Source organism: Notamacropus eugenii, chromosome 3 (genome assembly GCF_028372415.1).
Source record: "Notamacropus eugenii isolate mMacEug1 chromosome 3, mMacEug1.pri_v2, whole genome shotgun sequence".
NCBI classification, from domain to species: Eukaryota; Metazoa; Chordata; class Mammalia; order Diprotodontia; family Macropodidae; genus Notamacropus; species Notamacropus eugenii.
Window position 1 is genome coordinate 269754303 of NC_092874.1, and position 27316 is coordinate 269781618.

At 38.2% G+C, this 27316-nt stretch overlaps 1 long non-coding RNA gene across 1 annotated transcript in view; it reads right to left on the reverse strand.

Moving 5' to 3' along the window:
• Positions 1 to 26355, reverse strand: part of LOC140531529 (uncharacterized) — a 43270-nt gene extending 16915 nt beyond the window's left edge. The window contains exons 1-2 of the long non-coding RNA XR_011976354.1: positions 26187 to 26355; positions 18208 to 18367 (exon numbers count right to left, since the gene is read on the reverse strand). This is a non-coding gene — a long non-coding RNA (uncharacterized lncRNA). The remainder of the gene's footprint in view (positions 1 to 18207; positions 18368 to 26186) is intronic.
• Positions 26356 to 27316: the final 961 nt, after the last annotated feature.

Genomic DNA, 27316 nt, shown 5'->3' on the forward strand with positions numbered 1-27316 from the left:
CCCACACCTATCAGATTGGCTAACATGACAGAAAATGAAAATGACAAGTATTGGAGGGGATGTGAAAAAAACTGGAACACTAATGCATTATGGGTGGATTTGTGAACTAGTCCAACCATTCTGGAGAACGATATATAACTATGCAGGGAAATTAGGTGGTGCAGTGGATAGAGTATGAGTGCTGGAGTCAGGAGGACCTGAGTTCAAATTTCACCTCAGACGCTTGACACTCACTAGCTGTGTGACCTTGGGTAAGTCACTTAACCCCAATTGCCTCATCCTGGATCATGTCCAGTCCTCCTGATGAGTATCTGGTTACTGGATTCAGATGGCTCTGGAGGAGAAGTGAGGCTGATGACCTGCACAGCCCTCCCTCACTCAGAACAAAGTCAAGTGCAAGTTATGTCATCGTTTCTCTGATGGCATGGTCTTCTTCGGCAACGAAGGACAAACACACACATATAGCTATGCACAAAGGGCTATAAAACTGTGCATACCATTTGAGCTAGCAATAGCACTACTTAGTCTATATTCCAAAGATAAAGGAAAGGGAACTACTTGTACCAAAATATTTATAGCAGCTCTTTTTATAGTGACAAAGAATAAAAAATTGAGGAGATTCCCATCGTTTGGAGAATGGCTAAACAAGTTTTGGTATATGATTGTGATGGAATACTATTGTGCTCTAAGAAATGACAAGCAAGATGGTTTCAGAAAAACCTAGGAAGATTATATGATCTGATGCAGAGTAAGGTGAACAGAAACAGACACCACAAATAACCTCAATATTGTATGATGACCAGCTGTGAGTAACTGGCTTTTCTGACTAATACAATGATTCAAGATAATTCCGAAGGACTTATAATGAAACATATTGTCCATCTCCAGACAGAGAACTGGTGGAGTCCGAGTACAGATTGAAGCATACTTTTTTCACCTTCTTTATTTCTTTTGCTTGTTTTTCATTTTGGGAGGGGGGGGGGTATTTTTTTGCAGTATGATAATGTGAAAATACGGTTTGTATAATTTCATATGTATAGTTAATACCACATTTCTTGCCTTCTCAATGGATGGGTGAGGGGTGGCACAGAGGGAGACAATTCAGAATTCAAAAATTTTTTAAAGAATGTTAAAAAATAAGTAAATAATGCATTTGAAAGAAAAAAATGGCAGAGTTCAACCCCATTGACCAATCCTATTCTTATTGATTCTGACTTCCTAATCTTTGAACCAATGCTTACCACCTAAAAGTTGGTACTCCTCTTTGCCCCAACCAATATCTCCAGACTTGACTCCTTCCCTCTTTGAGATTGTCATCCCCATTAAGTGTCATCCTGATGAATAGGGCTCTTGGTTTTGGTCCTTCCTGGCTAGTCTTCCAATTGTCGTTCATATCACAATGCAACAATCTCATACCTACTTATCCAGACAGAGGCAACTAGGGTGCATTGAATAGACTGCTGGACTTAGAATAAGGAAGATCTGAGTTTGAATCCTGTTCCATACACTAGATATACTATTTCAGAATCAGTTCTCTCATCCAAAACATGGGAATCATAACAGTGCCTACTTCGCATAATTGTAAGGATTAAAGAAAGATCATATACGTAAAATGCTTTACAAGCCTTAAAACACTAACTAAATGTTGGCAGTTGTTGCCAATATTATTGTTAATCATTATCATTATCCAAAAGCCTCCAGGATAGCTGTTCAGAATTATTTACTCCCAGTAGTAGCCCTCAAGGACCAAGTCCTACTTTGCAAAATAAAAATAGGGATCCATTTCTTCATCATTTGTTATATGAGGAGAAGGCATTTGAAATTGGATGCATCAAATAAAATTTGAAAGACCTAACCTCAATGATTGTAGGGCTGGCAGCACCCCATATTTTTTTTCTGTTTTTTTTCCTCAACAATCAAATGTTGTTCTGCTCCATCCCCATTCCCATCCTGGATAGAATGTATGTTTCTTAGGAACAAGAACTGTTTCATTTTGGTCTTTTATTTCCAAGATGTGACACAGGGACTGGCACATAGTAGGCAATTTAACAAATGCCTGTAGAATGAATGAATATTATCATTTCTTCATTCCATTCCTTAAGACTCTTGCTAAATGATAATAGGCAGCAATGAACTAGTCAGATAAATAAATTCCTGCCAACCTATTAACTATGTAATGTTATTGAGTTTTTTTTTCCTGAGTAACACTGTATCTTAACACATTTAAAATCCAAATGTCCTCAAAGAAATTTTAAGACATAAAAGTAATGGGGGAAATTCCAAACACTGTAACAAACTGGCGTGGGTAAAAGGACTGCCTTCATAAACACAGAAATGTCAATGAAAATCTTTTCTCAAATACCTCATTGTAAGAGAAAAATTAATAGCAATAGATATATACAATAAATTCAATACTTTTGGTATTTATTTAGCAACAACTATATAGGAGGCAATGTGCGAGGTGTTGGGGATATGAAGATAAAAAATGAAAATGCTCATATGTAGATTGCATTCTACCTAAACATTCAGTTCATACTTATAGAAATCATAGTGCAATAGAATTAGCACTGTTTGAAATCAGATGACCTAGATTACAATTCCATATTTCCTACTTCCTAGTTGTATGATGTTATAAAAGTCACTCCCTCTGGTTTCTTCTTCTTCCTCAGTTGTCAAATGAAGGAGCTGGACTAAACAATATCTAAAATTACTTTCAATTTTGAGAAAATTAAATTAATGTCCACACATAGATTTTGCAATAAGTCAAAATTGCCACTTGCCATTTGGCAGTGAACCACATGGCATTCTTTCCAAATGAGATTCAGCATTAAAACTTGTCTGGGCAATAAGGCAGATTTACAATCTAAATCTATACCAAAACATAAAAACCCTCCGGGTGCATATTGACTGAGAAAATCACATAATAGCATTATCTATGTTTTATTGTATTTTAACTTATTTCATTAAATATTTCTCAATTTCATTTAAATCTGGTTTGACTGCACTTAGAATTTTTGCTGAGGCATGTGTCCCTAATCCCCATTTTTCTCCTCCGATTTAAGGTAGTACAAGGAGGATCATATATTGTGATCATTAATTGGTCTTATTTTAGTTTCTCTGAAGTTAATGATAGTTCTTAGTCTGGACTGGAAATCAGCAGACTTTTAATTTGGGACTTAAATCTGCCCTAAACAGGTTTCATTGCTATGATTTCAAGTTTCCTTATTTATAAAGTCAAGGGATTGGATTACATGACATTAATCTCTTTCAAAACTGCTTTCAGTCAAAGATTAGAGTTGATCAACCATCTATATTTGGAAAGGTCTCAGAGGCATCTACTCCAGGCATCTAGTCCAAGCGTCTAATCCTGGGGGCCAGAGATATTAAGTGATTTGCCCAAAGTCATACTAGTAGTAATCATCAGTGGCAGAATATGAACCCAGGTCCTCTGATATGAGTGCTAATTTTCTTTCATTTGTATCTTGATGCCTCCCAACTCTGATTCATTATTAAAACATGGACTGGGGTAAGAAAAATCAAGTCCTAGACGGCAAGCTAACAAATCAATATTTTCCAAAATAACTTTCTGAATGGCATCTCCAAAATCCTTTCTTTGTAATCATTCTTTCCAATCAAACTTATTTTTAGCACTTATAAATCAGGGCAGACTAGAAATCATTCACATTCAGATGGTACTGGAAGTGGGGGGTTTTTTAATTAACAAAAAAAGTGTATTCTTTGTTTGGAAAATTATACATAATTCATGCCTCTGACAGACCTTTAAATTGTATAGATTGTTGTCTCTTAATCATTGTTGATTATGGATATTCTCATTCCAAAAATAATATTCATTTAAAGGATACTTGAAGTAGGCAACATAAGGTGGAATGAAGAACAATGGACAGAGAAAGCAGAGCAATTGATGTTTATCTAATCCTGGTACTGAATGGCAGCATGATTCTTAGCAAATTATTTAGTCTCTGGGGCCTCTCATCTTTCCCCATTCCTACTATCATGCCCCAGCACATACCTTTAGGACAATACATCTGGGCCACTGCAATAACCTCCAAAATAAATTTTCCAATCCTCCTGTCTCCTCTTTCCTAACCCCATGTCAACACTCTAATTTTCCTCATATATACCCTTCCCAATGTCATTCTTTTACTTAAACAATTTTAAGAGTTCTCTATCTCCTATCCTCCTGCCCTCTAAATACAGTTTGAATGCCTTCATTTTAACATTCAAGACCCATCACAATATGCTACCACTCTAGCTTTCCAGCCAGATCTCCTAGTATGTCCTTCCTCATACCCTAAATTGGGTTACTCACCACGCACCAATATTTGCCTCTCACTTTTCAGCTCCTATGCTTTTGCTAGCATTATTCCCTCCAGTCTTCAAAGGCCTTTCTCTCACCTCCATCTCTTTCTTGTTCCCTACTCATCTTTTTTAACTGGACTCCATTATGTCTTCCTTGAATCCACTTAAATTCAATTTACTTGCAAGCCAAGACATCACTCTCCTGATGTCACTGGTCCTCTTTGAGAATGGAGCATGAACAACAATTCCTTAGTCAATAATGATTTTCTCCCCTCATACCTCAAGTGGCATGTTGTTTCCACTTCTCTGATGAGTCTGTTATGTATTATTTTTATATTATAATCCTTTGTATATGTGTCATAAAGCCCTAAAAGCCCTACTAAACTGTAAGCACCCTTAGGGTATTATTATTATTAGGGTTTATCTAAATTTTTCATGTCCCTCAATAACTCACAATCTACACAGTGAGTACTCAATAAACATCCGTCAAATTGTTGAATAGAGGGAGTTTTGCTAGTTGACTTCTAAGATGCTTCCCTTATTTAAAATCTGATGGGTTTTTTTTAATTCAAGTGTAGCATATATTCTAGAGCTGCTCTGCAGATTCCTACTCTCATACTAGCTGACTGGTATGTTGCTACAAATGATTAGAAATAGCCCTAAATGGTGACAAGTATTTATTTTTTGCTATGGTTAACAAACCCCCACCAGTGGAGTTACCCCATGATTATCACTTAATATCCGTTAGTCAACTAGGCTTAATTACCTTTCAGAAAGGGATATTTACAAAGGTCATATAGTTTTTGTTTTTAAATGGTACAAAAATATCTCCTAAAAGTCTTGAATACACTCTCCTTCCAAAATGTACATAGTCCAGGACAAAGTGACCTCAAGATTAGAGAACATTCATGACCAAAAGCTAACTTCTGACTCCCCAGGTTTCCTTCAAGGTCCAGATAAAACCCTACCTTCCATAGCAAACCTTTCACTGTTCATTAATATCAGTGCCTTCCTCAAGTTGTGGTATATGAATGTAATGGAATGTGTATGTTCATCCTTCACTGCCAAAGAAGACCATGCCATCAGAGAAATAATGACATGACTTGCACTTGACTTTGTTTTGAGTGAAGGAGGGCTGTACAGGTCATCAGTCTCACTTCTCCTCCAGAGTCATCTGAATCCAGTGACCAAATATTCATTAGGATGACTGGAGATGATCCAGGATGAGGCCATTGGGGTTAAGTGACTTGCCCAAGGTCACACAGCTAGTGAGTGTCAAGTGTCTGAGGTGAAATTTGAACTCAGGTCCTCCTGACTCCTGCACTGGTTCCCTATCCACTGCACCACCTAGCTGCCCCAATGTAATGGAATATTATTATGCTGTAAGAAATGATGAGCAGGCAGACTTCAGAAAAACCTGGAACGATTTATATGAACTGATGCTGAGTAATGTGAGCAGAACCAGGAAAACATTGTACACAGTAACAACAACTCTGATAGACTTAGCTCTTCTCAGCAATACAATGATCCAAGATAATTTCAAAAGACTCATGATGGAAAATGCCATCCATATCCAGAGAAAGAACTATGGAATCTGAATGCAGATAGAATCATACTATTTCTCTTTTTTCTGTTGTTTTTTTTTTCTTCTTATACTTTTTTTTCTTTTCTTCTGACTCTTCTTTTACAACATGACTAATGTGGAAATATGGTTAATATAATTATTCATGTATGGCATAAAAAAAGCATTAAAAGACCATGTTATTTTGTCCTTGACTCCCAAGTCACTGCGTTTTCAAGGACTCTGTTAGGATAATGATTACAAAGTCCAAATCCAAGGACCCTCTAAAGATCACTAGGACACCACTGATCAAGGTGGGAGGAGAAAAGATGACTCTTCTTTGGGGGCTGGATCCGTGCATATATTTGTACACTCAGTGTACATTGCATGGGCACCAATTTCTAAGGCTAAAAATAAGTTGGTTATGTGATAGCATTTTCATTTCTTCAGCCTACTGTCAGTGACTTCATAGGCTGGAGACTACTCTACACTTTTCATCTTTTTCATTTAATCAAAACATAGCAAGGCATATAATAGGGATCTTGGCATTGTTTCACAAAAGGAACAAAGGAAAATCAATTCTTATCAATTTTTAAGGTCTATTTCCTTGTCAGAAAGGTTATTCAAAGGCCTAGTTGAACCAAAAATTTTTGGACATTATGTGTTAATACTCAATAAATTGAAAGTTAAAATTATCAAGATAGTGACAAACTGCCAAGCCACGCTGGTGAAGAGAGTTTCCACACCAAGTGTTCCCTACGTGGATAAAATCACAGATTTAGACCAAAAATAGACATATAGAAAGATAGGTAAGTGAATAATGAGTCAGTAAAAATAAATTTATTAATTACCTAAATGTATTTTTAAATGAGTAGAAAGAGAAAGAGAGAGAGGAAGGAAAAAAGGAAGAAAGAAGAGAAGGAAAGAAGGGGAGGAAGTAGAAAAGAGAGAGGAAGGAAGGAAGGAAGGAAGGAAGGAAGGAAGGAAGGAAGGAAGGAAGGAAGGAAGGAAGGAAGGAAGGAAGGAAGAAGGAAAGAAGGAAGGAAGGAAGTGAATAGCTTGTTGCTATGATAGAGTATCACATAACTTGAACAACCTTGATATTTCATTTCTAATATGATGGTCAACAATCAAACTCAAAGTGGTGGTGGCCCTTATGAACATCTTACCAATGAGACAATACCAATATTTCTTGCTGGAAAATGAAAGGATACAGATTATGCATAAAGCACTGTGAAGACTTTCTACAAAATCTATAGGTTAAAGAGAGCAGATTTAGCACCTTACCATTATATCTTCTGTCAGATAGCTGGACATAAGTGGTTTGCAACATGGAGACATTTCTAGTCTTTAATAACTTGCCTTCACTTCCCTCTCTGTGGCATGTGTGTGTGTGTGTGTGTGTGTGTGTGTGTGTGCTCAAAGGCTTCCCACTGGTGCTAAGTAATTAGAAGAGTAACAGGTGAATAGCTCTTGCTATTGACCAATGTACTAAATAAGTTTTGAAAACAATACAAACTCATAAATGTAACCGTGCAACCCAAGAGAAGATAACAATAAATGGACGGAGCTAATGGTACTGAAATAATTGGAGAGCAAACTACAGCCAGGGAATTGAGCAGAGAAAAAATATATCTGAAGGGGAAAAAAAGTGCATTATTGAAATGGCTTGGATGCAGCTAACAAGAGAATATTCTGCTCAGTTGTTTGCTCTTGAAACACAAAATGTAAATGATGCATCTGGTCGATGTGCTAGCTGTGAGACTGAGAATGAATGACACTAGTTTGGAATTTGACTGAATGGCAGGTCACTTCTGGGAAGGAAGGAAAAACAACATGAAAAGTCATCATTGGCCCAAAAAGCCAAACCATCTGGTGAAGTCATGAATGACTGAGCTGAACAGCAGGAAACCTACTGTTAATCATTTTTCCAGGCAATTGAGAATTCTGAAGAGAACTTATTAAAGAGAAGTATAGTGACCCCAAAGTGGTACCTAAAATAATTCAAAAGACTAATATGTGTATTTCCAAATCTGGAGTTTTGCCAGCATGGAAAATTCTCCACATAGAAATTCCTTCTGCTGGTAAAGTTCAGCAATTCATCTCCCTCCCTTTGTTTACTTAGAGAGTCACTTGAGATCATGAGGAGTGAAGTCACCTGCCTAGGATCAAATCGAAAAGGTCAAAATCATTTATGAAGTACCTACTCTGTGCAAGGCACTGTGCTAAGGCAAAAGTCAGTCCCTCTGTTTTTATGAGCTCAGCAGTTAATGGCAGGTTGATGGTGTGAAAAGACAGGCCCTGAATCCAGATCTTCCTCATTCAAAGGTGAAAGGGATCTTCACATCCATGGAGTCCAACCCCCTCCTTCTTCCCTCACATTGTACAGGCAAAGAAATTAAGACAAAGAGATGAAGTCATTTGCCCAAGGTCGGCCAGGCAGTAACTGGCAAATCCAGGATCTGAATCCAGCTCTCCTAACTCCAGATCCAGCATTCTGTCTGCTGTACCACCAAGCTGACCATCTAGCTACTCTGCCACAATACCTCCCATATATAAATGCATACAGAAAGACGGTATGATAACAAATAAGGCAGTGGACTTGGAAGCAGGAAGAAGTTAGTTAAAATCTTGCCACAGATACTATGAGACACAGGCAATTCACTCTGTGCCTCAATTTCCTCATCTGTAAGATGAGAAGGTTGGATTCAGTGGGTTAAGGTTAGGAAGACCTGAGTTCAAATCCAGCCTTCAGACACTAAACTAGCTGTGAGACCCTGGACAAGTCACTAAATGTCTGTCTACCTAGATGTCTATCTACTGTTTCCTCAACAGTAAAATGAGGCTAATAATAGCACCTACTTCATAGGGTTGTTAAGAGGATCAAATGAGATTGTATTTGTAAAGTGCTTAGTACAATGCATGGCACATAGTAGGTGCCTAGTAAATGCTTATTTTCTTTCCTTCTCCCTTTCCATCTCTAAATGTATGACCCTATATACATACATCACCAATTCACATGTGTGTACATGGGTATGTGACTTGACTAGGGATACACAGCCTACTTGTGTCAGAGGCAATACTTGAAATTGTCTACCCGACTCTAAATGCAACTCCATATTCTCCATGTAAGGGGATCTCATATACAAGATGTCCCAAAAATCTTAGTGCAGTTTTAAACTACTAAAGCTTAACATCACTTAAACTCTATTTGCCTCAGTTTCCTCAACTGTAAAATGAAGATAATAATACCATCTACTTTTCAGGATTGTTCTAAGGACAGCAAGTTATTAAAGCTTAAGAGTGCACTAAGATTTTTGGGACTTGCTGAACATACAAGGAATCCAGAATTAGATGTTCACTAAAGGAATGCCGGTCATAAGAAAGACATCACCTCCAGAGTTCTACAGACTCTCAAATGGATGACATTCTAGCAGAGAAGGCTGATCACCTTAGTCCCAATTCTGCTAACCACTGAGAAAGAACTCTGCAAAATCCTTCTCTTGCTGACCTACAGAAGAAGGCCAGATTCAATTCTTGGTGATGCTCACTCAGCTATCACTGAATTGAGTACAATTAACCTTTCTTGTTTAATAAATTAACCTCTATAATAGAGCAGGCTGTTTGAGCTCATAAAACTAGGGTGGTGAGGGAGATTCAGGATTGTCAGGCAGGAGGAAAAAAATTTACCAAGATTTCTCTCTAAGGAGAAATGGGGAGATTTTATGGAACAAGATGATGAAATAGATCTCTATACTTCTGCTAGTGGTAGCAAGGGACATATCAGATTGGTTTATAGGAGTCTGGCCATGATAGATGCTTTCTGTAATAGATATTGACCCTGTTCACTTTTTTTGTTTAAAAACTGTACCATGGCATGTCGGTGCCTATTAGCTGCCTCATTTTATGAATGCTAAGTTTCTTTAGATTCCATTGACAAGGAAACCCAGATGTTCAATGGCCTCAAATCTCCTAGTTCCCAAACTCAAAACTACCCCAAAGTCATTTTAGATGCCCTGGGAATCAACCAACCAACAAGAATTTATGGAGTACTTACTTTGTGTCCAACACCATTCAAAAATCCAGTGGGAGTTACAGAGAAGTTTAAGCTCCTCAAGGAGGTTACAAATGAAGGCAGGAGAGCCAAGCATATGGAAGGTACTTAATACATGCTTTTTTTTTTTAACAGAAAACAGTCATTTGTACTTTCCAGAAACCCAGCAAAAAAATGTCTAAAACCACAGTCCCTCTTAACTAAGGCAAAATTATTTGTAAGTGTCAACCCTCATATCATTCCAGGACCATCAGGTAATACTGACCTTGAGGTTAGCCAACAGCAAAGCCAAGGAGAAGGCAATGGACAATCACTAGACAAGGCAGTTGTCAAAAGGCAGATAAATACCAGGAGTCATTTGTTCAGTCATTTCTGACTCTTGTGACCCTTATTTGGGGTTTTCTTGGTAGAGATATTGGAGGAGTTTGCCATTTCCTTCTCCAGACCATTTTACACTTGAGGAAATTGAGGCAAACAGTTAAGTGACTTACCCAGGGTCACACAGCTAGTGTCATAGACAGCATTTGAACTCAGCTGTTTCTGACTCCAGGACCAGAGCTCTATCCACTTTGCCACCTAGCTGACCCATCAGAAGTCAAGGCAAGTTTAAATCCATGATCAAGTAGGAGGGCAGGTCCAAGAACACAGTAGAATCATGGTTTCTACTGCCAGGCAATGAACCAGTATAGTCCCTACCATTTCCAGCTTCCTAAAGTTAGAATAGGTGCTGCCATACTTTATTAGCTTAAAACCTAAAAGACATCCCAACTCTTTGCGAAAAGGCAGAAAACCCTCTCCCTTGGAGGACCAGCAAACAAGTCTCCCCTGTCAGTGACTTAGTTACTGAGGCTTCTCATCTTCATGGCATGGGGATTCCAACACTTTAGGAAGGTCACTTTGACAGCTGAATGGAGGATGAACTAGAGTGGAGAGAGGCTTGTGGCAAGCAGACCAACCAGATGGTTTTTTCAAAAGTCCAGACATGAAATGAAGTCCAATCATGACCAAATGGGACCGTATGGTATGAAATTAGCTGACATAAAGCTTAGATCTGAACATGCTGTTTCATTGATCAATAAACTCTAGTGGCTCTCTGTTACCTATAGGATTGAATATAAATTCCTCTGATATTTATAATCCTTTCTTTGTTTCTCCTTTGCAATCTAGCCTTCTTGCCAGCCTTATAAAGTTCTCTCTAGTCTGTGCCTCTGTATAAACTGCCTCCCAAGGTTGGAATCCAACCTTCCTCAATTCTGCCTCTTAGAATCCCGACTTTCCTTCAGAGCTCACCTTGACTACAACCTTATACATGAAGCCTTTTACGATTCCCCCAGGTGACAATGTTCCCCTAAAAAACTACATTGTTCTTATTTTGTATGTTATTTTTGTTTAGTTGTTTTCAGTGGTACCTGACTTTTCATGACATTATTTGGGATTTTCTTGGCAAAGAAAAATCCAGCTTTTTACAGATGAGGAAACTGAGGCAAATAGGATTAAGTGACTTGACCAGAGCCATACAGCTAGAAAGTGTCTGAGGCCAGATTTCAACTCAGGAAGATGAGTTTTCCTAACTTCAGGCTCAGCACTCTATCCACTGTGCCACCTAGCTGCCCTTGTATCTTCCTATATGTACGTGTCTCCCCTGATAGAATGTAATTTCCTTGAAGGAAGAGAAGCAGCATTTCATTTTTGCCTTTTTATTCCTATCTAGAATGATATAGATAAATGAATTCATGAATGAATGAATGCATTAAGTGTTCATTATGTGCCAAACACCTGTCTCCTTCCCTCTTTTCCAGTCTTCTTATACCTCACTATCTCCCTCTCCACCCCAAATACTCTGCAATCCGGTGACGTTGGCATCTTTGCTGTTCTTAAATTTGATCCTCTATCTCCCAACTACAAGCGTTTCCACCAACTATACCCCATCTTCTCCTTCCTCATCTCCCGCTTCGAGCTTCCCTACCTTTCCTCAAGTCTCAGCTAGACTACCACCTTCTACACAAGCCTTTCTCCATGCTTCTTAGTCTTACTGCCTTCCCTTTGAAACCACTTTCAATTTTTCCTGTATTTAGCTTGTGTATGCATAGTTGTTTTCTGCCCTATTAGTCTGTGAGTTCCTTGAGAACAGGGACTATTCTTTGCCTTTCTCTGTATCCCCAACATATCCAGATGACTCTGGAGGTGACAGTGGGGCTGGTAACTTTGCACAGCCCTGTCTCACTCAAATCCAATTCACCCTCCAGACGTCTTTGGTCCTCTTTTAGAGCAAAGGATGGGCACGTTCAAGTCTCACCTGGGATGTTAATTACCTGTGTCACCTTTGATAGAGCCAGAACTGGAAGGGACCCAAGAAACCATTGAGTCTGAACCTCTCATTTTACAGATTAGGAAACTGAGGCACAGAGATTTTTAAGTCACTTCCCAGGATCTTTTCAAGGAACAGTCTGCACACAGATCTTCCTGATGCCAAGTCCAAAGTTATATCTGCTATGTCATGCTGCCTGTCTACCTCTCTAGAAGCCCTAGTTTCTTCATTTATAAAAGAATAAGCATTTATTAAGCACCTACTATATGCCAGGCACTTTATAAATATTATTTCATTTAATGGTCACAATGGCACTGGGAGGAAAATAATAACTACCATAATGATAACAGCAAATGTTTATAGAGCAACTACTATATGCAGGCACTGTGCTAAACACTACAATTATTATTTCATTTGATTCTCAAATAACCCTAGGAGGTAGGTGTTACTATGATCCCCATTATACAGCTGAGGAAATTGAGGCAGGAAGAGGTTAAGTGATTTTCTCAGGGTCATAGAACTGTCAGATTCAGACTCGGGTCTTCCTTCTATATGTACTGCACCACCTAGCTACCCCTCTCCAAAATGATGGGATTGGATTACACAGCTTCAGAGGTAGCCTCCATCTCTTTCTGTTGTTTCCATCATGTCCAAGTCTTCATGACCCTATTTGATGTTTTCTTGGAAGAGATACTGGAATAGTTTGCTGTTTCCCTCTCCACCTTATTTTACAGATGAAGGAACTGAGGAAAACAGGGTTAAGTGACTTGCCCAGGGTCACACTGCTAGGAAGTGTCTGAAGTCAGATTCAAATGCATGAAGATGAGTTTTCCTGATTCCAACCCCAGTGCTCTACACTCTGTGCCACCTTGCAGCCCCCTCCAAGTCTAGATCTATGATTCTATTATACCTGCAAAGAGTATATCAAATGAGTTCTTAATCAGTTTGATCAACTTACAGGATAATGAGCTTTTATAGAGCACATTCAGAGTTAGGGTTAGAATCAGACTTATTATGGAAGCCAAATACATACCCAATGATCACCTAACTGAGGGAACTGAGAGACACTGACAGGGACACTTTAGAGAGGATAAGGATATCTTCATAAATCTCATAGTGAGATTGACTGATTGACTTAGGTTCTTGTGGATCCCTTGAGGATGTCTATAGCCTTGTGAGAGGATGAATGGTGGATGGGGATGTTGGTTCATGGTTTGGATTGTTTTGTTTCACCTTTTAAGAGATAGAGTAGGGTGAGGTAGAGGGATCAGTTGGAGACTTGACTCTTTTCTCCTAAATGAGTACAGGTCAAAGTATGTTGAACTAGGACCCAAGGAAGGACAGTGGGTGGAGGGAAAGCCTGATCTATATTTGTGAAGCGCTTTAGAATCCATTTTTCTCAATGGATCATTTATGTTTTGCATCTTAATCTATGATTCCACACTTGTTCTGTGCACTGAATTTTTCATACCATTGCTGAGTTGCAGACACTTCAGCTGGGGGTTTATTTTATATATATAATCACTGTTTAACTGAGACCCCATTTTGGGACTCCTGCCATTTATTTTGTATAAAACCTCTCATTTTTACCCTACTCAAATGAACTGTGGGTAAATGCACTCCAAATAAACTCATTATGGCCCTGAAAGTTGAGCATATATCTGAAAATGTCACTTTGTTCTTTCTGGCAAATTCAAGATTGTCTATAGATCCCCATTTTTATTTGCAATAGTGAAGGCTTTATCTCAGAAGAACTATTCCAGAGCATAAAGTACTGTTTAATAAATGTTTGGTTGACATAGAAACACCATTCTTCTGAAAGTCTAATTTCCTGCCAATGTGACAACACTGAGAATTATACCAGTTAAAGGCCAAAAATATATAGTTTAATTCCCTTAAGACCTGAAGAGTGATTTTTATGAAGAGCTGAGAACCTGCATTAGATGTCACCTACCTGGATTCCTATTTTCATGAGTGTCAAATGATTCCTGTGAAACATTCTTAAAACACTGCCATTCTTAGACAATCCTCCATATCAGTGTGAACCATAAATGCTTGTGGGACAAAATTGAATTTTCAGGAAACAGGTCAGGTATAAATGTTGGAAATAAAAATTTTGAATTGACTTAAGGGATGGCTTCATTGGTTGCTGAGGCCTCTTTCAAAGTTCAAATTCTGGGATTCTGGGATCCTCTGACTATTCAAAAACCCGGAATGGAGACCTGTAGCCACCTCAGACTCACAATATTTCTCTTACTCTGAGCCCTGAGGATTATGGCTAAGGGCTCTCACCCAACAGTTGTCTCAGGGATGTTTTAAAAATGGAAACCTTTTTTGGAGGTCTATGTAACTGACTGGGAGCCAAGAAAAACAAAGACTGGTCTCCTTTACCCTTGGTTCTTGTTATATAGATATATGTAAAGACAGTACTCAAAAGCTGCCACACCAGCTGTTCAAGGAATTGTGCCTTTGTTTTAACAAACATATTATCATAAGCGTCTTGAAGGGGAAAAAAGCATTTTTCTCAAACTTATTACAGTGAATTAGTTAAACTCAACAGGGTATCCACTAATGATAGAAGAAAAGGGATCATTCTGCTCCCCTTATGGTGATATTCTATTAAAGCATTTGTTCTGGTGGGGAGGAAAAGTGGAGAAGAAATTAGAGTACCACTGGGGGTTGAGAACCATCAGAATGAAACTAATGGTTCATTACCATTGCAATTGACTAGCTTCATTGGTGATGGATAGGTTAGGCAACTTGAGTCAGGATTGGGGCTATAAACTTGTAGGGTTACTGAAAGTAATGTGGTTGTAGTTGAAAGAGGTCTGGATTTGAAGCTCCAGGACCTGCATTCAAATCCCATCCCTTCCACTCAAAGCCTCTGTGGCTTGGGACAAGTCATTTACCCTCTGTGGGTCTCAGGTTCCTCATTAGTCAAATTAGGGATTGAGCTAGAATTCAGAGTTATCAAACACAATAACTGAGTGCCAGCAGAACCAGATTAAAATGTAACTGAGAAATTAACAAAATAATTAAAAATACAATAGAACACAGAAAATGTGAATATGAGGTTTTCTGAGTCAATATGCAGCCTACAAGGACTCTTGCATACCAGTGGACTCCATTTCTATTTCAGTTTGACACCACTGGGCCAGAGTCCCTTCTGCCTCTAAATCTCTGATCCAAGGTTGTAACTAATTGTGAGAGGCAGCCTGGCATAGTGCATAGAGGGCTGCCTTTAGAATCAGGAAGACCTGAGTTCACCGTCTGCCTCAGGCATTTATTAGCTGTATGAAAATAGAGAAGTCACTTAACCTCTACCTGCTTAGGTTTTCCTATCTGTCAAATGGGGGTAATAATAACACCTACCTCAAAGGGTCATGAGGATCAAATAAGATAGCATATGTAAAGTGCTGTGTAAACCTTAAAATGATAGCTATTATTAGTCTGCACTGGCGAAGAGAGTTTTCACACCAGGAACTCCTTACACTGATGAAATCACAATTCTGAACCAAAACAACTCAGCCCTGTTAATAGTTTCATAATACATAGAATGTCAGAAATAACCTAACCCAAGTCATATTATTATGTAGTTCAGTCATATTTTTTAGTCATGTCCAACTCTTTGTGATCTCATTGGAGTTTTCTTGGCAAAGATAGTACACACACACACACACACACACACACACACACACACACACACACACACACACCTTCAAAGCTAAACCAGAGTTGTCACATATATAACACTCCATTCTCCCATTCTATACTGGTGCACTAGCTATACTCCATGCCCTTAATCGTGCTACCTGCTAACCTCTGCTTCTTAGATCTCTAGTTTCCTTCCAGACTCAGCGTACATTCTCCTTCCTAAATAAGGCATTTCATAATGATAATAGCTACCATTTATATAGTGTTTACTATATGCTAGGCAAAGCTCCTCACAACTCTGGGATGGAGATGCAGTTATTATCCCTATTTTACAGCTGAGGAAACTGAGACAACTGAGATCACTATTTGGTCCCCTGGATAGTATTTAGGAGAAGATCCACACTATCAAAAGCAGCACAGAGGCTGAAACATATAAGGACTGAGAAAGGGTCATAAGGTTTGACGATTACGAGGTAAAGAAGGTGTTAAACAGTTTTTCTTTGGTAACTGATGAAAGCAGTTTCACTTGAGTGAAGATCAAGGAAACCACTTTTGCAAAGGTGTAAAAGTGAAAGAATTGACTGTAGATCATTTGTTCCTAAGGGAAAAAAATTTAAAAAATTAATTTTTAAATAGGTTTTTTCGCTGATAAGAGAAAGAAAACAACAGCTAGGATGGACAGTGGGATCTAGGGAGATGTTTTGTTTAGTTTTGAGGGATGACAGAGATTTGGACAAGTGTGAAGGTAATAGCAAGAGCCAGTGGATAGGGTCAATGCTATCAACGGATAGGGCTTAAGGTCAGAAAAAGACTGGAGATAACAGTAGGAGCTGGCTGCTGGACAGACTGGGATCAAGTCACATATTGGGGGGGGGGTGACAAGGGGAACTACTTCATTTCTAGAAACTAGAGGGAATAAGCAGAGAGCAGGGGATGATGGCAAAGCATTTTGAGATACTAATGATACAGGAGTTAGTGAAAGGGATGATCTTTGAGGTCCCTTCCAGCTCTTAGTCTGGGATATATTAATGAATAATACCCCTGTTGAATTAAATATCTCAACCGTTGAATTTTTTGATGAATCTTAGATGATCCCACCTTCTACCAGAAACCTTTCCTGACCCCTAGGCTTTCTTCTTCCACCTCCACCTCCCACACACCAACTCTAACCTCCCCCACCACCATGCTTTCTCAGATTACCTTCTATATTCTCTCTCTCTCTCTCTCTCTCTCTCTCTCTCTCTCTCTCTCTCTCTCTCTCTCTCTCTCTCTCTTTCTCTCTCTCTCTCTCTCTCTCTCTCTCTCTATATATATATATATATATATACATATGTATATATATACATATATATATACATATATACGTGTGTGTGTATATATATGTATATATGTATGTACGTATGTATATATACATCTTCTAAGTACCTGGGAGCCATCATCAGTCATCTTGACCTATGTCTTGCCACTGGATTCCAATGACTCTGAAGAAGAGTGAGACTGAGAACTTTATACAGTTCTGCCTCACTTCAATCCAATTCATTTGCAAGTCAAAACATCATGCCCTTGATGTCACTGGTTCTCTTCTAGAGCCAAGAACATACAACAACCCCAGTGTATGTACCTAGTTATTTACACATTGTCTCTTCAATTAGAATATTAACTCCTTGAGAGCAAGGACTGTCATTTACCCTTTGTATCCCCACTGCTTAGAGTGATTACTGTCATATATTAAATATTTAATAAATGTTTCTTGGCTTCACTTAATGTTTTCATGGGAGATATTCTTTTACAGGATAACTTCTTCAGTGATTCTTAACCCTACCAAATCCAATTCTTTTTTAATAATCAATGAAAATTAAAAAAATAGGATTTTTGTCTTTTTTCTACTTACCTGCCAAATACCTGACTGTACAAACATAATCTGGTGCTCCCTTCTCAAATCTTTGGCAAGAATATACCGGTTACTTGTATAAATCATTCCCATAATTATTCCCATATTGTAGAGATGAGAAAGCAGACTTATGGGTTACTAGTCATTAATGATTTCTCTATTACAATTATAATTTGGTATTATGTCACAATGAAAATCTGCACTAAAGCATAAAGTTCCAAATATGATCAATTTATCATCAAGGCCAATAAAAGGGAACCATGGCGCCTCAATAGTCAGGGAAACATGTGACAGCCAAAGAAGTTCCTTTATACAGTTGAAAAGGTAGCGGATTATATAAAGTGCCAAAAATAATCCAGTGGTGTAAACTGAATGAATACTGTGATTGGTCTTAACACAAAGGTGAAAGTTGGGCTTACATTTGGCTGAAATCATAGAAGCGGATCTCCAGAACTCATGACAACAGGGAAAACACAATGTTGAATATCTTCTTTCAAGCACCAGCTACACCAGAGTGGTCCAGTACTAGGCAAAACATCTCATGATCAGGCTGACTCATCTTCCCTTTTCCCCTTCTCCCTTCCAGGGTGAGACAAATTGAATCCATAGGTCTAGGGAAGTAAAATTCTTACAAACTAAGACCTATAAGATCAAATCTAAATCTGATACATAAGTATTGCTTGCAAGGATTAGATGCAATTCTCAATTAATAAATAATATAAAATAAAGTGAAGTATCAAATTCCAATTTCCCACTTGCTTCTGGAGTCCATATGTAAGTTATCATCATTATTAATTCAAGCAATATCTATGGTGATGATGATGCTAGTACTACTCCACTTTAGTAAAATATCTTCTCTGTGCATTACTGTGCATTAAATATTGGTATCTAATGGGTAAAAAAATGTTTCAAGTTCCCTTTATTCAATTAGCTCCCTGGATATCCTGTTAGTGCAACTTTAATTGGCCAAAACAGCTGCTACTTCTTATCCTTTGCCCCAAACCCTTGACATTATTTCAACCTTATCAGTTTGAATTGTTTTTAATGCTGTAGAAATACATCAATTGGATGATTCTTCAATATTAAGAGACTAATCCTTAGTTACAGAAAAATATAAAGACATCTTCTGCCATCTAATCCTTTGCATGCCTGAAGCATCTAATTTTTATCTCCTCTGAGGGAGGCTTACACCTACCATTGACATGGAATTTCCTTTTTCAAATATAATTAAAGGAAAAGAGAAAATCAGTGATGATTTTCCTGGGGCCCCTAAAACCACTCATAATGTTAGCATTAACAAATGTTATACACGTTGTGATATAATCAGCCTTGCTACTTCACTAAGCAATTAGTATGGCTTACTCCATGTCTAACTGCTCTATTATCAGTGCAGAAATCTTTGGCACATGCTTCTCCAATTTACTGCAGTACAAATCCAAAGCACCTCAAATTCCATGTTCTGATTTTTGCTGATTCTTGATTCGTAGCATAGCCATTAAATAACACAAGACTGTGATTTAAAATCTGGAATGAAAACAGATATTTCCCTATGAGACTATACTAATATTATGACAATCTTTTTTTTCCTGCCCTTTTGGTTGAAAAAAATGGTTTGTCCTTGTACTGTTTTTCAAAAATTCTCATTAGAATCCTTATCGGCTAAGTAGCACTCCAGACTGGAACTGAGATGCTATGAACCTTTGGTGAATTTGTAGAAACAGATTTTAATTTTCAAATGAGTTGATACTGTTTCATTCAGTACTATGCATTTGATGTTTCCCTGTAAATAATGATGGCAATGATAATTAGCCTTTATGTATCACTTTACAAATATTATCTCATTTTATCCTCACAATTCTAGGAGATAGGTGTTATTGTTATCCCATAGAGGAGGAAACTGAGGCAGATGAAGGTTACAAGACTTACCCATGGTCACACAGCTAGTAAATGTCTAAGGTCCAATTTGAATTCCAGTCTTCCCAACTCTAGATGCAGTGCTCTGTACATCATGGCATCACCTAGCAGCCCCTTTATAGTTCAACCATGTAACAAGTCTTAAATCAGAGGGCAGCCTTTTATGTGTTGGGGACTGAGAGTTCATTCTGTGTTGTTTGAGATTCCATGTTTTGGAGGGTGGGTTTGAAGACCTTGAGAAGCCCAATTAAATAGTTGGTGGAGAGAGATCCAGTAATTTTTTTTGTAACAAAAATGTTTGGGAACACCTTGTCAGACCAACAAATGAACCAAGATTTAGAACGTAGGGAACAAAAGTTTGCCAGAGAAAAGTGGGAAAGCAGAAAAAAGCAATGTATTTTTACTGTAAAAGAGCATTAGAATGCAAGCACTACTCCCTGGTTTTCTGTAATACTAAGCATTTATGGAACGTTTTACATTTTAAGTGCCTACCAATAATAATTGTTATAATTATTTCTTTGAATGTCTCTATGGAGTGAGTCATTGTTCTCTCATCTTCAGTAGGTGGCAGGCAGACAGACAGACAGACAAGCTACACAGACAGAGATGGAACTGAGAACCCAACAATTCTGAACACTTGGGCTGGTAGGGTAGCCTGTCCTAGAAGGAAAGGGAAGACATCAGATCAACTTGAAGGGATCCGAAAATTGAATCATGGGGAGTGTAGTGGGTGAGAAACCTATTCAGTGCTTCACACATAGTAGCATTTAATGAGTGCTTTATCATTCATTCATTCGTGATTCTTGGGAGGTGCCAATTGGGTGGAGATTGGAGTTGTCAGTGTTTCAGAGCATTATTGTCTCAGTATGGTGACTAATGGGGAAAACCCAGGAGGATGCTGGTTTGGAGAAAAGCTTTCCCACTCTGAGAAAGACAGAGAGATATGAATTATCTAGCTTGACACTTTTATTTTACAGATCAGGAAACTGAGGCACAAAGAAGTTAAGTGAACTATCCAAGGTCCCATAGTATTAAATGTTAGAGCTGGAATTAGAACTCAGATCTTGGCATCCTCTCTATAGCATGTTCCTGAAAGCATCCAAAATGCTATTTCTCTTTTTTTTCCATTTTTCTTTTTCAATCATCTTTCTCTTCTTAAAACATCTCTAGAATTGAATTCTTACAGAGAAATCAGTCTGATATAATGAAAAGAGCACTGGCTCCAGGGTCAGAAAACCTGGGTTCAAATTCTGATTCTCTTGCTTATTACTTACATGACTATGATCAATGCATTCAATCCCTCTTGGGTTGTTTCTTCGTCTATAAAATGGGAATGGTGATGGTGCCTGCATCATGGGTTATTATGAGCATCAAATGAGGTTGTTATGTTTCATTTCATAATATAGTACAGTATGGTTGAGTATGGTATGATATTATGTTATATATTTTACTATAATATAGCATAGTATGTAGTAGGATATTTTATATTATATTATGATGTTATGTTATGTATCATAGTATGTTATATTATTATATTATGTTATGCATTATATTATGTTATATTCTTATTCATATACTATGTATTATATATTATATTATATATAATACATTATAATGTATGGATTTTCATATATGTGTGGGTGCATATATGTATATGTGTGTATATACATATATATTATACATATATATAATATATACATATATATAATATATATACATATATATTATTTGAAAGTCTTATAGTGGTAAATACTAGCTATTATAATTATCTCTCTTTGGAGAGATCATATAGCTCATATCCCAGTGTTTAGCACAGTATCTGGTACACTGCAGGGTCTTAATAAATGTTTATTGAGTGACATTGATAAACTTTTCTCCTCTTCCCCTCCTAAAGAAAAAAAATGCTACAGATTCTAACACCTTATATGATTGTCTATTGAGAGCTGGAAAAGTCCTCTAAGGCAATCATGTCCAACTCTCTCATTCTTCAAATGTGAAAACTGAGGCAGAAAGAGGTTAAGTGACTTGTCCAGGGTAACACAACTAGGTCAGTGCCTGAAGCCAGGTTTTCCTGACTCCAAGCCCTGTCCATGAGTTGGGTACTATATTCAAAGAGCTTGTACACATCCTACACACATCCAGACAACCATATCTTCTATTTAAGGGTTTAGGGGCTTTTCTAATTATGAAGACTTCTCCTTATTTGCCACTTAATAGTAAGAGCCAGTGACTCAGAAGGTGTTTAAAAGACAGTGACCTACGTGTAGTTGTACCTCCTCTTTAGGTTGTAGAAGTTAAGCTTTGAAACTCCTCAGGGAGAATAGGGCCAGAGCTGTTAGCATTTCTCCTATAGTCCCAGAGTTCCATGATGCCTCCTGGAGAAAAACATAGCAGCATCCAGGAAGGGGATTGTCCCATCATCCTCCTAGCAAAACTCACAGTCACAGAACCAGCAGGAGGCGTCAGCAAACCCCAAAGTGTCCAAATGCAGGCCTAGCACATGCAGGCAATCACCAGAAACAGTGAGGAAGCTTATTTATTCCTTGGGGAATCCATGGTTACAAATAAAATCAGATTTAGAGCCAGGATTTTTGAGGAAATGGCCTCAGAGATCATATAATCGGGCCCATTCATTTTAATAACAAGAAATTAATGTCTTGTGAGCTGAAGTGATTTGCCAATGTCACATAGGCAACAAGTGGCAAAGGTCAGGCTTGAGCCCAAATTATCTGATGCCAAAGTCGGCATTTTCTTCCACTGCATCATGTCATCTCTCATTTACATTATAAATTACAAGAGCAATAAACATTCCTCTAGCATTTGTTGGAAAGGGTCTTGAATACTCCTGACATTCAACAAAGAATAATTAAAATGCCTAACCTGAGAAATGAAGGGTTTTAAAGACCAGGTAATGCTTGGCAAGTGGGCTTAATGCATACATTTCATTCCTATTCCGTAGCACTAACGAGACCCTCCTGACCTTTAGCATTTGCAAATACAAACTCAGGAGGAAAGTCTGAACATCCTTTTTAAAACAAAAACCACTGAGTATGGTAATAAAAAATAGAACTGATCTAGGAAAGTTTTAAACGGGCTTTTTTTCAGGCTAAAAGAGAGTATTCCTCTACAATCTTTGGAAAACACCTGAAGGTGAAAATATTAAAATAATTTAAAATCATATTAGCAGATGAGGTTATGAAATGTGGGGATGACAGCATTTTTGAATAAGCAGTTGTATTGTGGGCAAGTTGGAGAATGTATTCTGGTTAATGAATTTGCACATTTTAAAAGCGCGTATAACAATTTGGTTGGAAAATGAAATATGCAAGCAATGATGCCCTTTTGTTCACCAGATGCCAAATATCTGGATAAATTCTGCCATATCACAAAAATCAATCATTTTTCTAACCTATGGAAGGCCTCAATATTTTTTAAACTGCATTAAAATCTCATTATTTCAGGATAACCAAGATTATACCAGAGTCTCTGAAGAATGTAAAATGCATATCAACCAGAGGACAATGAAGTGACTTGTGGTATTAAGGGTGCAAAAAAAAATGAATTCAATCTGCCTTGGAAAGCATTTTATTAAAGAGCCTGAGAAATTGGAATGATTTCATGAAATGTCTTCCAAATCCTAAGAGAGAAAGGTTGTTATTTAAAATAAACCTGCCACAAAAAAAAAAATGATAAATTGGTCAAGTGGTGATTTCAAGAAATGACTAGTAGAAAGACCACATATCCCACTTGGTATCCTTATGATGACCAGAGAAATTTAAATAGACCCTAAGTTAGATAGCCCTGCCTGAGATAACATTATGGAAGGATATGAACATGAGAGGTAGCTCAGGCTAGGTAGAAATGGATTGGTAGTGATTAGTATTAATGGAGAGAATTCTCACTTCAACAACATCACAGATCAATTTGAGAATTGCAGTATTTTAACTGAATTGGACTATTTTGCCAGTTGAAGGCAAAAAAGGATAAAATGAGAAAGATGGATGAGACCTGTGATTTTACTGATATGAGGAATTCTGAAATGAAGAAATTCCCTCTACCAATACCAGAAGACATCTATCCCCCTTGACTTGTAATCTTTGAATGTTGCCTGAAGTCGATATATGCCAAAGGCCTGACTTGAATGCAGACCTTCCTGGTTTCCAAAGCCAACACTCTAACCACTACCTGTCTACTGGATCTTGTAAAAGCAATTCCATTTTGTAACCGTCAGAGGTGGATGCCACTTGTCAGTTTCGTGAGAATTGTATCATGTGACATAAAGTAGACCTTCCTTTTCCAATGGAAAAAAGGTAATTAGAAGTCATCATTTCTCTAAGCAAGAATATAAGATCAAGTAAATCACAGATAATAAGAGAGGCGAGTGGATATGCCAACCATTGTACTAAGAGATTTACTGATATTATCATATTGGCTCTTTGCAATAACCCTGAGAGCTAGATGCTATTATTATCTATTTTTAGTTTTGTTTTTCTATTAATCAATTTATTTGTTTTCAGTTTTCTACAATGACTCACATATATCTTAGATTTTTCTCTCTCCCACCTCTTCCTTACCCCTTTACTCCCCCCTCCCTCCCCAAGATGTTGTGCAATCTTATATAGATTCTATAGGTTTTAATACAATCTTATTAAATATTTTCACCTTAGTCATGTCATAGATGCTATTATTATCCCCATTCTCCATTTGAGGAAATAGAGATTAAGTGACTTTCCCAGGGTTACACAGCTGTAAATGTCTAAGACCAATTTGAATTCAGGTCTCCCTGACTCAGGATCCAGTTTCTATATACTGTGCCCTGGATACATTATGCAAACAATCAACCATTCTATAAAAATATTTATTAAGCAACTGAGTGGTGCAGTGGATAGAGCATTAGTCCTGGAGGCAGGAGTCTTATCTCCTTGAGTTCAAATCTAGCCTCAGATACTTACTAGCAGTGTGACCCTGGGTAAGTCACTTAACTCTGCTTATCTCAGGTCTTCATCTGTAAAATGAGAAGGAAATGGCAAAATACTCCAGTATATTTGCAAAGAAAACCCCAAATGGGGTCATGCAGAGTAGGATATGACTAAAAAAAGACTCTGTGCAAAGCACAGGGAATACAAAAAGAGTCAAAAACAGTTCCTGACCTCAAGGGATTTACAATCCCATAGATTAGTGGTCTGGAAATCAGGAAGACCTTAGTGAGGGCCCCTCCTTTGATGCTTACTGTGGTCAAGTCATTTCAACTCTGATGCCCTTGGAGACTCTCTAAGACTTTAAGTTTCAGAGCAGGGGCCATTCTATGTTGGTAGATAAAGTTTTCCACCTGGAGCTTCCTGTCCAGATGAAATCACATGCCTACTAAAAAACAAAAACCAAAAAGCCAGACTTTTAGTCTCCACTCAAGCTCTACTTCACAATGACCACAACATCATAGAACAGTGCTAAAAGAGATCTTAGAGGTCATATAGGACAATCACTTTGACTGATGCATCATCTCAATATGCAAATTACTCTGGCTTCTTGAAGGCTTTCTGAGACGGAGAGTCTCTGGATATAGACTGGTGATTAACTACATGTCCATTGTCTGGGGACCAAACAAGTGGAGGGTGAAGAGGACACTACCAGGTCGGTGACAAATTTATGAACTTCTTGACCACCACAAATCATACTCTACTTAGACTTAGAGAAAATGTGATCTGTGTCCATTGAAGTGAGACCCCCAAAAAGAGAAACCCAGATCCGTGACATATGGAAGTAATAAGCTCCTTAAGTGGCTTTCTCAGAGCCCTGTGAGGTACACAGTGAAAAATATTCATGTCCCTTTTGCAAATTAGAAAACTCAGACTCAGAACAGCTAAAAGACCCTTCCAATAGCCAGGAAGCTAATAAACGCCAAAGCTCACACTTGAATCCAGTTCTTCTGATGATAAACTCACTGTTCTTTTCAAACTTCCATCCTGCGGCATTGAAATTATGCTCTAAATTTTATAAATGATCATAAATATACTGTACGTTGTGATTACCCACGGGACTCCAACACACTACATGCTGTACATAAAAAAATACAACTCTACTGTGTCATAAATTTGACATCACTTGTTAGCTGTAATAAATGTAAAACATTCAATTAAAATAATTGTTTGCCTTCTTAGAATTTAGAAGGGCTTTTATGAGATATTTTGGATTGCCCAGGTTCTTTTAAAAAGTAGCTCCCAAGGAAGTTTCAGTTCATTTTTTAAAGAATCACTAGATCTGGGAGGTGGAGCCAAGATGGCAGAGTAGAAAGACACACATATGCCAGCTCTCCCCACACAGCCCATAAAATACCTGTAGAGAGGGACTCTCAACAAATTCTGGAGCACCAGAAGTGGAGAATAACAGAGTGGAGGAGATTTCCAGCCCAGGGTGACCTGAAAGGCCCAAGGGAAATGTCTGTTGCACTAGACGCAGAGTGGAGCCCAGCCCACCCTTGGCCCACCTGCCACGCAGCTTGCGAACAGCCCTCGGGGGAGGAATCTCCAGTCCCAGAATCAGCGATTCACAGATCCCTCAACTCGCAGGTGCCAAAGGTTGGTGACAGGGTTTTTTCAGCTGGCCCAGAAGGGAAAAGGGCCTTCCCATAGCTCTGGCCTTAGGCAGCGGCCTCAGAGGCCACATCAGGCAGTGGCAGCAGTTCCCACCACAGCACCTACAACAGCCTGCACCCATTGTCGGATCATAAAAACCCTGGGGGCACTGAGCAGCCCATTCTTACCTCTGTCCTGTGGAGAGGCCCTGAGGGAACTGATCTTTATCTCACACTGAATGGCAGCCCTGCCCATGGAGCTTATCTGAATCTCAGCCCCAAGTGCTGGCTTGGTGGAACTGGAGGTCAGGTGGCTATGGAGAGGAAACTCTGCTAAAATTCTGGGCACAAAAATCTCTCCCTGCTCTCAGACCAGTGTACACACTTGATTGTGCCACCTTGGAGGAACTGAGATCTTACAGATCCCCAGAGTATATCCTACTCTTGACAAAGGACTCAAAAGTCAAGTAACTGGTTGGAAAAATGCCCAAAAAAGGGGGAAAAAATAAGACTATAGAAGGTTACTTTCTTGGTGAACAGATATTTTCTCCCATCCTTTCAGATGAGGAAGAACAATGCTTACCATCAGGGAAAAACATAAAAATCAAGGCTTCTGTATCCCAAACATCCAAAATAAATATTCAATGGTCTCAAGCCATGGAAGAGGTCAAAAAGGATTTTGAAAATCAAGTAAGAGAGGTGGAGGAAAAATTGGGAAGAGAAATGAGAGAGATACAAGGAAAGCATGAAAAATGGGTCAACACCTTGCTAAAGGAGACCCAAAAAATGGTGAAGAAAATAACATCTTGAAAAATAGGCTAACTCAATTGGCAAAAGAGAGTCAAAAAGCCAATGAGGAGAAGAATGCTTTAAAAAGCAGAATTAGCCAAATGGAAAAGGAAGTTCAAAAACTCACTGAAGAAAATAGTTCTTTCAAAATTAGAATGGAACAGATAGAGGCTAATGACTTTATGAGAAACCAAGAAATCACAAAACAAAACCAAAAGAATGGAAAAATGGAAGATAATGTGAAATATCTCATT